The sequence below is a fragment of the Lygodium microphyllum genome, chromosome 8 (genome assembly GCF_053477565.2).
Source record: "Lygodium microphyllum isolate KBCC chromosome 8, Lygodium_microphyllum_v1.1.10, whole genome shotgun sequence".
Classification (NCBI taxonomy): Eukaryota; Viridiplantae; Streptophyta; class Polypodiopsida; order Schizaeales; family Lygodiaceae; genus Lygodium; species Lygodium microphyllum.
This window is the reverse complement of record NC_141142.1, coordinates 22,735,384-22,747,995: the sequence shown is the minus strand read 5'-3', so window position 1 is coordinate 22,747,995 and position 12,612 is coordinate 22,735,384.

Below are 12,612 nucleotides of genomic sequence, written 5' to 3'. Positions count from 1 at the left end.
GGGATATGCAATAAGTAATACTACACCTTGTCGTGCAACTATGAATATATATAAAACCTCACCCCTTTTTGAAGATTTTAAAACTAGAGCTTTGGATAATTCCATTTTAACATCTTCAAATGCCACTTTACATGCTTTTGTCCATTCAAAAGCACATTTGTGAGATAGAAGATTCATCAAGGGTAATGGATGTTTAGCTAAAGCATTAATGGATTGATGATAGTATCCCGCTGATGAAAAAAAATGGTGAACTTGCCCAGGGCAAGTGGGCGGGCTCAGGTCCACAATAACAACCACCTTTTCACAGTCGGTGGTTGGAGGCAATACTAGCCGTACTCACAACATGGCCCAATAGTAAACCATAAGGCACCCCGAATACACACTTTTGAGGATTCAATGCTATACAATACTCATGACATTGCTCAAAGCATGCATATAGCATAATCAACTATCTAGGATGAGTCATGATAAATGCCCCCAAATCATCTATGAAAACCTTTAACTCTTTAGGGGACATATTGGCAAATGTATCGTTACGTTCATTGCCAAGACCGAGGAGTATCACACATGCCAAAAGCCATCATATGGTACACAAAAGTATCAAAAATTGTAATGAACATCATCTTTAACTTATCCTCTTTAGATATGTCCATTTGATTATTTATAACCCATGAAATAGTCCATGAAAGAGTATATCTCTTGCCCTGACAACTTTGATCGATAAAGGGCAGAGGATAATAGTCCTTCATTGTCTGCTTGTTCAATTCCTTAAATTGACACATAGGCGGATTTGATTGTTCTTTTTATTTCTTATTACCACTGGTGAGCACCATTCCGTATGTTCAATAGGAAAGATCGGCTCAGTCTTCCTTAAACGCCTCAATTCCTTAAAAAGAGGCTCTCTCGACTCAAAAGGCATACGTCTAACCTTCTACCTCACTACCTTACTATCTTCTTTCAATAGGATCATATGTACTGTAATAGAGGGGGGAATCCCCTTTATTGTGCCATAACTCCATGCAAATATATCCCTAAAATCCTGTAGGAGTGCCACATAATCTGCACACTCATCAACAGATAACATACTACCAAGTTTAATGTTTATTGGGAGTCCCAAGATCTAGTTCTATCACATTAGGCTCTTGAATCTTGTCCTTTGCCTCTATTGGCTCATTTAGACATACTTGGTAAACCTCCTTAATAGTAGACCCCTCTTTAGAATCATTGGAACTTGAGGGTTCCAATAGCTAAAGTTCCCTCAAGTGCCTCCCATTCTATAGTGGGAGGTAATGTCCTTTTATCCAATGGGCACTCAAGCTACGCATCTAGAATTATTCTCTTTAATCCATGTTCAAAAATCAGTCAAGTAGTTGGAATATCCACCAAAAAATCGGAATGTAATATCCATGGATGCCCAAGCAACAATTGATAGCTCGGGTCCCCTGGCGAATGATCGGATAACAAAAAGTCAAGGATGCACTTAATATTAGCAACAATCACATGCACTTATGCTACCATTCCATCAGCCATTTTTAAAAATGTCGTGACATTCTTTTGGATTGGTAGACCCAACCTCTCCAATAAATCCATATTCATAATGTTTACGAATGAACCGGGGTACACGACCACATTTTCTTTTAAGATTCCATTGACATATGCCTGCACTCAAGGGCAGTGCTTCTCTATATGCTCCCACCATTCACTACCCACTTGATGGACACTAAAAGGTTCTATGACATAACCTGTTCATAGGATTTTCTTGAACTCCTTACAAATGTTCAATGATAGTTGAATTAGTTGCAATAGATTCATATTCATTTTTCCTTCATGTAGCGTGTTTACTAGGTCAAACTCATGAAAGTTTGCTACTACTCTCTTCTCTTTCCATTACTAGGTCAAACTCATGAAAGTTTGCTACTACTCTCTTCTCTTTCCATTACCAGTTTCTCTTTTGGCTTCTTCATAACCCTCTTTTTCTTTTTGTTTTGATTTCCATTTTCTTTTGACCACAGGCTCCTCTAAGACACCATCATTTTTAAGAGGACATGCCTAGGCATCCAAGACCTTCTTATAATCTCTACTAGGTTGCTTTGCTTGTACTAGGGTCATCTTTGAGCATCTTTCAATTTCTGACCCCATGTTACTACCCTAATATTGTTGGGAGATAAACTCTTACTGATTGACAAAGTTTCGTCCAGACTTATCCCATTGGTATTTTCTTGGGTGTGGCTTTACCCCTTTGCAAAATTTTCTTAAGGCCCTCTCCTTTAGTATTCTCGTTATATTCGCAAGATGGTTCATGGGCCCAGGTTGTTGACTACCTTCTTGGAGAGAACTAATCCTACTCCAGTAGTAGGTAGTGGCTAAATGACTAGACTTCCTACATATATTGCATTTGACATTAGTACAATTACAAGGGAAATGCTGCCTACCACACCACTTACATTTGAATCATGATGGGCCCTTATCATCGAGCTTTCTAGTACCCATTAGATTTTGTTGACGCTTTAAAAAATTAACATCTATTGTGTTTCACTTTCACCTTTGTATTGAATGTCTTGACATGTGTACATTGGTTTGGTATGTGACCATACGAATGCCCATGATGTGCATGAACATGAGCATGACATGAAGACGAACCCCAACATGGGCGACATGAGCCCATACATGAGGGTGTGATGTGTGTGATGGGGTGGCGGTATTGCTCAATGATCATATTCGTATAATGTTTCATAATATCTTTTACTTCCTCTACAATGTTTGATGCAAAGGACTCGTAACTCATGGCTTCAGAAGCTTACCCACCCCCCCCTCTCCCCCTAGGTTGCACAACTTGCAAAGGGGGTGCTACTTGTACTACTACTGACCCAGCTAGCAACAAAGGCATATTCTGCATCATGTTTCCTCTACCATTTAGGTTGGTCACAAGGGTACCCATTGCACCTTGATCTCTGCGATCTCCACTAACCAATCCCAAATTATTTCTAGGATTAAGAATCAAATTTAGATTTTTCCTTGATGCATAGGCCACTTGCAAGAAGGACTCTACTTCCTCTACTCGGGTTATGGTGGTAGTATCTATATCCGCTAGAGGGACACTACTCAACTGCACTTGGATATTGAAGTCCAATCCACACAATAAATATTGCAGTTGGGCAACAAGTGGGATAGGGATAGAGGCTTGCAATTTGCGAAAGACCTCTTTCATCTTCTTAGCATATGCTCGGGTATTTTTATGAGGCTCTTGACATGTCACATTTAGTAGTCATGCCCAATATTGTCCACTTCTCTCAGGAGCAAATTCCCTTCAAAATAAATCGATTGTGGTTATGGTACTAGCTTCTAAGCCATGATACCACATTGTAGCCCTCCCTTTCAGGCTCATGTTAAAGAACATCATTAGATGTCCCTTGTCTTGAATTTAGTAATTAAACATGAGTTTCTGGAACTCACTGATGTTGATGTTCCTGTAAGAATTGCAATAGGTTGCACTATAACGACAATCAAATTTGTGATAGGAGTTTGTAACAGTGTGATTGCAACCCCACTTGAAGTGGGTTGACTTACTGGGAGAAGGGAAGCACTAGAGCTTTCTCCTCCTCCTAATGGAGTATTTGTGGCATTAGGGTCACTAAGACCCCTCTCTCATAGGGGTATCGGGCTGCTATGTTGAGGGGAATACCTCCTAAGGATTTCAATTCACCATTTTTCCCTTTCGGCACTTTCTTATTTTTGGATCTTAGCTTGACATTGTTTATCAGAAAATAATGGGTCTATCTCGATGTTCTTTTGGCATAAACAAATTGATTAGTCCCTAGTTAACCAAGTTTCAAGAGTTGCCCCTTTATTAGTAGTTCCTAGCAAATGCGCCACCTGTGTCGGGACCAAAAATGGGCATGACACTAGCTTTAGGGCTCTAGTCTGGGCCTCCTATACTCACCCAAACAACCCCATGGCCTTGTGGCGGCTAGGAGCATATAGACATTACAAAATGACTTATTGAAATAACACATTTGTAGATACAATCTCTAGATTGTAGTCCAACATGATGCCCTTTCCGACTTCAAGCAACTAGAGAACCTAAACATATCCATGGCTAGCACCTCGTAACACAAACAATGAGAGTACCCCCCATCTTATCACTATGGCCCCACTACGGCTCTCCTACACCCTATGGATTAGCCCCAGGACGTCCCGTCTCAACATATAACACATATGCACGAAGTCCACTCTTGATGATATTAATTCTAGGAGATAGTATATTTCTTACCAAATTAGTACCTAAGGAAACTATTATACAAGACCAACACCATAGGGAGCCTCACACTCATTGCATGTCAATAGTTTGAAATCAAGTGCTATGCATCCATAAGAAAGTTCTCTTTATACAATGTCAATGCAATGCAAAGTAAAGTGGATGACTTTGAGTATACAAACAATTTATTTAAATGAAATCAACATTGTGAATGTGCTCAAATATTCTTTCCATAAATTTCTTCCATTAGCGACTTCACTGCAAAGATAAGGACTACTTTGTGCCACTATACCTCTTAATATTTAAATACAACCAAATTTATGTGAAAAGTGCAACAAGAAAATCATATTTTGAACCATATTTAGCACATAAAGCTCCCCTCTCTCCCTACTATTTATGGTTTTGCTTGCGATGGGTAGGCTAAGAGGTGTTTCCACGTATGTTTCTGTATAATGTAAGCAATGAAAATGCACAAAAACATACAAATGGGGTAAATCAAGGAAAATCCTCATGCTTTATCTCCATTATACATACAAAAATATAATCCTAATTTTTCATAATTTCTCAAATACAAAACCTATTTTTTTCCTATTTTCTTTGGTCCAAAACTGCATTTGGGTATTTTTTCTTACTTCTTTATATAGATTTCTATATTTTTAAATTTTTAGATTCAAGATATTAATTCACACTCCCAAGCTCTTATAAAAGATCTATTTTGAGTTCATCTTCAAAGATTGGATTTGGGCCACCAAGCACGCAATTCACTTGCACGTGGACTTTGAGGGGAAAGGGTGTTAGATATGCTCAATGCTCCATCCTCTTAAGATGCCACCAATGATCTATGGTTCTCTAAGTTGTAAGGCCTTTAGTATGAGGAGAGGCCATGTGTGAGCTTGGAAATTGGTTGGGTCTTAGCTTGTATGTCAAATGAGATTTATGTGATCAAATGGTAAAAAGGTGACCTTTGTGGATCTAGCCTTTGGGTTAGGTAGAGTAGTCATGTAGCAATTCAAGGCATGCTGCATCAAGTTGTAGGTTATGGGAGTTATTAGAGACCCCTATTATAGGATTTGAGGACCACAAAATGTCGAGTGTTGAAATGACTTGTTTTTTGGCTGATTTTTGTTGTTTTTGAGAGCTGAATGGTTGATTTTATGAGATGATTGATTGGTTTGGAAGTGGTTTGAGAGTGTTTTGGATGATATTGATTGTGTTTTGAAAGTTCATGATGTTTATTAGTAGAGATATGAGGTTCTGTGATGTTTTGATAGGTTCTGTATACCTTCTGTATACCTTCTGTTTTGTTCTGATTGGCTTTTGTAAGGAGGAATGGATTGATGATTGATGAAGATTGAGATATTGTGAAAGCTTATTGAATGGTTTTTGAGAGTTTGGAATGGTTTGAGTATGAGTTATGTGGTTTTGATGACCTTCTGTAACCTTCTGTAGGTCTTCTGTAGAGCTTCTGTTCTGTTCTGTTCAGTACTGTAGCTGTTTTGGTACTGTACTGTGACTGTTCTGTATGCTTTTGTATGTGTTATGTTGGATGAGAGTGTAGTTTGGGAAAGTTCTCTAGCCTTGGAAAGAGGTGAATACAAGTGCAAAAGAGCTGAAAGAAGTAGCTGCTGAAGACTCAAGTGAAGACTGGAGTGAAGTGACAGTAGTGAGCTATGAAAAGACACTGTAGTGGCTCTGGTGACTCTTCATATCAGACATACCTCTTGGGAGGGGTATCCATGACCTAAGAAGGATTATTGAGAGTGATTTTGGGAGATTGTAGTGAGAATATGATGTGTTATTGATGGAGAGAGAGAGAGAGAGAGAGTCAGAGATAGCCAATTCTACTGAAACAGAGTGATTGTATATGAGAGATTGAGAGAGAAGACTATGAAGACATTGAAAATGAATACTATGTGATGTATTTCCATTCAAAGATGGTGCATACTCCCTCTGCACCATCCCCTGTCGATTTCTAAACTGGGTACAAGATATGGGTTTCAATCATTCTTCCTCGAGTGATATTAGTCATGGGATGCGTGGCAGTTCTTTCATTCCATTTGAGTGATTGTGAGTTGAGTGTAGTATCCCTCATCATCGCAAATTTCCTGTGATCCTTTCAACCAGCTACCTCCCTGGGTGCTGCTGCGTGGTCCCTGCCATGACGAATGTGTGCTGTGAAGATGCCTTGGTACCTCCTGCAGCCGACAGCGACGGTGGAAGTGTCATTGACAATCAACCGTGATCCTCGACAACATGGGCCAAGTTTTTCTAACCCTACAACTTCTGTTTCTCAGTGACGTTCATGTTTTAAGTGTGGGGACATTAGTGGATGGTCTGTGGCATGGTCCTAGGTCCCTGCTGCTCGGTTCACCCTATCCGTTAAGGTCTTAAGTGTGGGGACGCGTCCATGCGCGTCTATATTGCATACCCCTCTGCATATGCCTCAACCTGCTAATGCCTCTATGCCATGACTTGATTTTACCTTGATGGGTCCCTTCCCACCTACTCGTTCATTTTCCACCCACCCTTGGGGCTACTCCCTTGCAATTTTCCTTCATTCCCTGATTTTGAGGTCATGCTATGTGAATGCACCCTACGTTTACCAAAGTCCAAATCTAACCTGATAGCCCTGTTCCTCCCTCTAAACTAACCATTTTTCCTTTTTACCTACCCTTGTTCCGGTGCACGGTTTTTGAGTTATTAATTTTTGAAGCATTTTGGGTAAATTAGCGGGTTTTCCATATGAACGCGCTTTGCTTGCTTTGGAACTGTGATCTGACATCATAGCCTTGAAAACCACTTTTCCCCTGACATTTTTCCTTTTTACTCCTTGTCATTTTGATGCACGGTTTGTCCAATATTAATTTTTCAGTTTTTTAAGACTTTCTCGTGCGTCTTTTTGACATTTTTCCATGTGAACATGCCTCGTTTACATCGGAATTCCAGTTTGATTTGACAATCGTGTCCCCCATGCCTTCCCCTATCTTTTTCCTTTTTCCTCCACCCTCTTTTGCCTTTTGGATTTTTTATTTTTAATTTTTAAATGTATTTTCGGGTGTATTTTGGGTGTTTTTTACATACGAACCCCTCCTACTTCCGCCGGAACTGCGTTTTGACATTACAACCTTGTGCCATCCCTTCCTGTGGGCATTTTTCCTTCTTATTGCATGTCATTTCGGTGAAAGGTTCGTCCAATATTAATTTCTGATCCCATTTTTGGATCTATTTTTTGGATTTTTCCCATGTGAATGTGTCTTATCTCAGTCGGACCTATGTTTTAATGTGATAGGATTGTCGGGAACGTCTTTCTGTACATTTTTCCTTTTTTCTACACCTCGTTCCGATGCACGGATCTTCTGATATTAATTTTTACTTGCGTTTTTAGACTCGTTTTTTGTGTTTTTTGCACGTGACCGCCCTTTACCCCCCCGAAACCCCTGTTGCACATTTTCCCAGTCTTCCCCTTTTTGTCCTTCCCACTTTTTGTTTTTACGCCATTTCATTTTGACGTTCGGATTGGGAGATATTAATTTTTCTTTATTTTTATGTGTTTTTCCGCACCCCGTCCCATGCGTGAACGCGCTCGTTTTTTATTTTACGCGTTTTAACGCGCCCCGATCGCATCCGCGTGCCTCGTCCCCGCATCCGGGCCCCCTTTCAATCCCATCACGGTAAATTTTTTTACCCCCGCCCCGCGCACGCGCGCGAGACGGGGGGTGTACGCCTCCTTTTTTGGCCCTCCTCCCACCCCTACCCTTCCCCGGGCACCCCCAACCCCTACCCCACCCATAACCCTACCCTACCCTACCCTACCCTACCCCACCCTACCCCACCCTACCCCTAACCCACCCCCTGGGCACCCCACCCATTCCCACCCCTAGGTACCCCCCCCGGCACCCCTATGGGCACCCCCCACACCCTTCCACCCCACCACACCCTTTCACCCCCCCACCCTTCTCTCTCCTCGACCCCTCCCCATCCCAACTGCCTCCCTCTCCCTCTCTTCCCGTTCCCTTTGCATGTCCGTTCCTCCCTCCATCCCCATCTCCCTGCTCTCTCCTCCATCTCCTTCTCTCCCCTCCTCCTCCATCTCCACCTCCTCTCCTTCCCCTTCTACTCCTACCCTCCCCTCCTCCTCCCTTTCCACCCTCTTCTCCTTCCCTTCCTCTTCCCCTCCTTCCCCTCCACCTTTGCCCTCCCTCTCTCTTGCTCACTTCTGCAGCGTCGTCTGCCTGCCCCCACGTCGCCGGTGCCCTACCCTACCCGCCTCGCCGCCCGCGGCCACGTCGTCAGAGCCCGCCCAAGCCGCCCCGCTCGCCTCTGAGCACCCTGCATGGTGCCGCCCCCTGCAGCGCCTCGCTCCTCTTCTGCGGCACAAGTCGACTGCCCTACCCACCTCGCGGCCCGCGGCCACGCCATCCGCGCCCTTCGCCCGACGCCCCTCGTCCTCCTCTGCGACGCCCGCGGCTACCGTTGCGACGCCCCCTCCTCGCTGACGTGGCCTCTGCCACGTGCCGCCCTGCCGTTGACCTTGCTCCTTTCCCCCCGAGTTCAAACCCACTGCCCCCCCACCCCCACACTAATCCCCATTCACTCCCAGCACACACACTTCCCCCCCCCCCCCCCCCCCCCCCCCCCCCACCCCCAACCTAGCCCCCTGTTCACACCCCCCAGTCCCACCACCTCCCCACCCTACCTCCACACAATCCCCCCTTCCCCCCCCCAGAAACCCGCAGACCCGCTCAACCTCAGAAAACTCCCCGTAAGCCCCCTGTCACCCGCCAAAAACCCTCTTTACGCCCCCCTTTCATCTGCCGACAACCAGCAGTCCCACGCAGGATCCGCCGATAACATTTTCCGTCCTTTGACACACGCGTGGGTGTGTACGCACGTGGCTGTTCGTGCGAGTGTGATTGTTCGCGCTTGATCGTGCGCAAGTGCGGGACTTTGATCGTCAGTTGCTGACACGCAATTGCCACGCAGCTTATTTCTGGGTATTTTCCCAGAATTTTAATTCACACATCCGAAACCTTTAAAACACTTCAAAAAAAAAAAACACAAACCAACCTTTCAAATTCTGAAAAAAAAATTCCAGAAAAATCCCGAAAAATTCATATTATTTATGCAACCAATTGCCTTTAAAAAAAAAACCTATCAATTTCAAGAAAAAAAATTCAAAACATTTCAAAATTCCAAAATCTTTTAAAACAAATACCCAAATTTTTTTGAAAAAATTCATTAAAAATGCTAAAAAATTCCAAATTAATTTCTAAAAAATTCTTAACACTTCCATTAACATTTTTACTTATTTTTGGCCTATTTTTCTAAGCTGTCACTATATTTCCTTTCACACCTAAATTCCTTACAAATACAAAATTAATTAAAAAAATCATTTTTCATCCAACACGAACTAAACATCTAGAAAAAAATCGAGATATTTTTGGATTGAGGAGAGCGCATTCTTTGCATTTCCATACACCCACTACCAGGTATTTTTCTTTTTATTTGTTATTTTTTTCAGCTACCCCAAAACCCACGGTTAATTCAAATATAACAAACAACAAACCAAAACCACACAAAAACAAACACACAAACAAATAATAAAAAAATGAACCCTACACACCACCATGGCACGCGCATTCGCGCTAAACACACCATTTTTTAAAAAATAAAAATAAACCCGCCGTTCACTTAGCACACGCTAAGTGCGCTAAAGAGGCACTTTAATATTTTTAATTAAAATGAACCAGCCGTCACAAGAGCACACGTTGGCAAAAAAGCGCTTCACATCACTTTAATTTGTAATCAATAAACTTGCATTTAGAGACCCAGTCTGGGTATCGAAGTCCGGGATTCGAATTAAAGCACCGCTTTCACCTAATAATTGGTAATTAAATTTTTAAGAAGGAACCGCCGTTTTCTTGCTAAGGTTTATCACTTAATAAAAATTCACCCATTTCTTAATAATTGATTAAAATGAACATTTCATTAAATTAATTCCCCCTCACTGCACTTAATTCTCTTTTTTTTAATGAACTCGTTTCGTGGGATGGGTATGCGCAGTCTTTGGCGTTATTTCCATGGTCAAACACTGGTTTATCAACGATGTGGTCTTGATATGTGTAGGTTGTGGTGATGTTTTGGTTTAGTGTCTTTGTTACGGTTAAGGGTACGATGTGTAGTTTTTTTTCTTTATTGCCTGATACGGGGATTTGGGTGTTTATATGATGCATAGCATGAAGCTTTCGGTCGCATATGTCTCAAGGTCATGTCGAATTTTTTTTCTAGGCTGTGGTTTGCTTGGGGTTAGTTGGTCGAGTCACGTTTTATTGTTTTGGTTGTTCTCTTATCCTTGGTTTTTTGTCTGTTGCTTTGCAGGCATTCTCCTTGATTGTCTGTGTTTGTGGTGCGTGTGTAACCATCTGAATGACGCCTTCTCACGCTCCTCCCCCTATCCAGTATGTCCCACTAGTCAGTAGGGATTACTCTTCCCTACTCACTTTTGAGCCCCTCACGAAGGCGGGACTTGCTGCTTTTGTGGCTACCTCCTTTCCATTGCTTCCAGAGGATCCATTGTTGTGTGACGAGTTTTTGGCCTCCTACAGCAAGAAGTCGGGACTGGTCCAGGGTATTTCTATGACTTTGACACCTCGAGGCCTAGGGAAGGCTCTGTCTCTTCCCTCCAAAGGTGAACCTTTTGTTACCACTCGTTAGCTTTTCTCTAATGAAGAGATTCTGAAGCTGTTACAAAAGCAGACAAGGGAATTGCTGGATGTTAAGAATGTGATCAACTCTTCAGGAGTTTCCTTTTCCATGATCACTGATCTTGTGTGGAAGATGGTCTGTCAGTTTCTCCAGGACAGGTTTATGCCTGCCAAAACGCCATCCCAGTACTTGTCCAAAGAGCTTTTCACAGCTTCACGGATGGTGTTGAAAGGAGTCGCCATTGATTGGAGCACTTACATCCTCACTAAAATGGATCAACATTTCGTCAAAGTCACCAAGGGTAATGTTACCAATGTCACATATGGATCGTAATTGTCAGCCTTCTTGACCTACTCACGTTAACAGAAGAGTGTTCCACCTCCTCCATCAGATTCAGTACCTTCTCCTCCACCTTCAGATGAGTCAGAACCCATTGATATAGAGGATGATGATTCTCCACCTCCCCTGGTCATACAGCGCAAACGCTTGAAGCGGGTAGCGGATAAAGCTCCTTTGGTTCTTCCTTGAGTGCCCATTCCTGCTACCTCTCGCAGTGATCTCCTTAGGTATCTCACTTGTAATAACCTGTTCAGAGCACATCGAGAAGGTTCGTTGGATATATCAGTTCCCTCACTGAACAGTCTAGTCTCAGGAGATGCAATTCCTTTCCTTTGTAAAGACATTCAGAGTTCCATTGAATTGTCAGTGCATGTGTTCAACATCCGAGTTAGCCTCTGCTAAGGATACCCTAGCAGATTTGTTTAAGCAGATGGAGCAACAAACCCAACTGGTTGCAACCCAACGAGATGAGATCTCTTATTTGAAGATCCAATTACTAGAGGCTCAATCAGAGGTTACTAGCCTTTCAGATGAGAAGGAGAGGATGTCCAGAGAAGCGCAGGAGTTCCAAACTCTTTTAGATGACAAACTTTCAGCCTTACAGACTGCTCATGACACAGTGGAATCGCAAGCTTCCGAAATCAAGCAGTTGCAAGATCAACTGGCAAAGTCACAGTCTGTTCCTCCAAGCCCTAATGTTCCCTTGATCCCTTCTCTTTCACAGTAGGACTTGGCTGCTCTTCAGAGACAAGCTACCTTGTGTCCTCTATTCCAAGATAAAGTGAAAAGTTTGCAATCCAGAATGGATTTGCTATGGTCTACATTTAAGCAGTTTCAAGAATATGTTCCTCCAGACCATTCGTTCTTTGTCCACTACCACTTACAGAAGTTGGCCTTCTCCATGAAGCTTTCCACGATGGATTTACCTCTTCCAGAGGATGGATGGAGTGGGGCTTGGTCTGCTGAGTTGCTGACAGAGGTGGTAAGGATGGTGTTTGAAGATTCTGTCATGCCAGATACCATGTTGATGTCCTACATGTATCTACGAGGGGACTTGTTAATTCCAGATGAGGTGGATATGGCATGGTATGTAGGAGACGTGGTTCTACAAGCTGTTTTGTATGTCAACCATTTGGAGTTGCGCATAGCTGACATGTTCTAGAGTTACTCCTCCAAAGTGGTTAATTGTACTGATAATTCTTGGCATACCATGATTGATTCGGTGGTCCTGAATCAAAGATAGAACACAGCCCCTACTTATGCCCAGAGTATTAATCAACTGAGGGTGGATCTCTTAGCTTATCTTTCAAAAC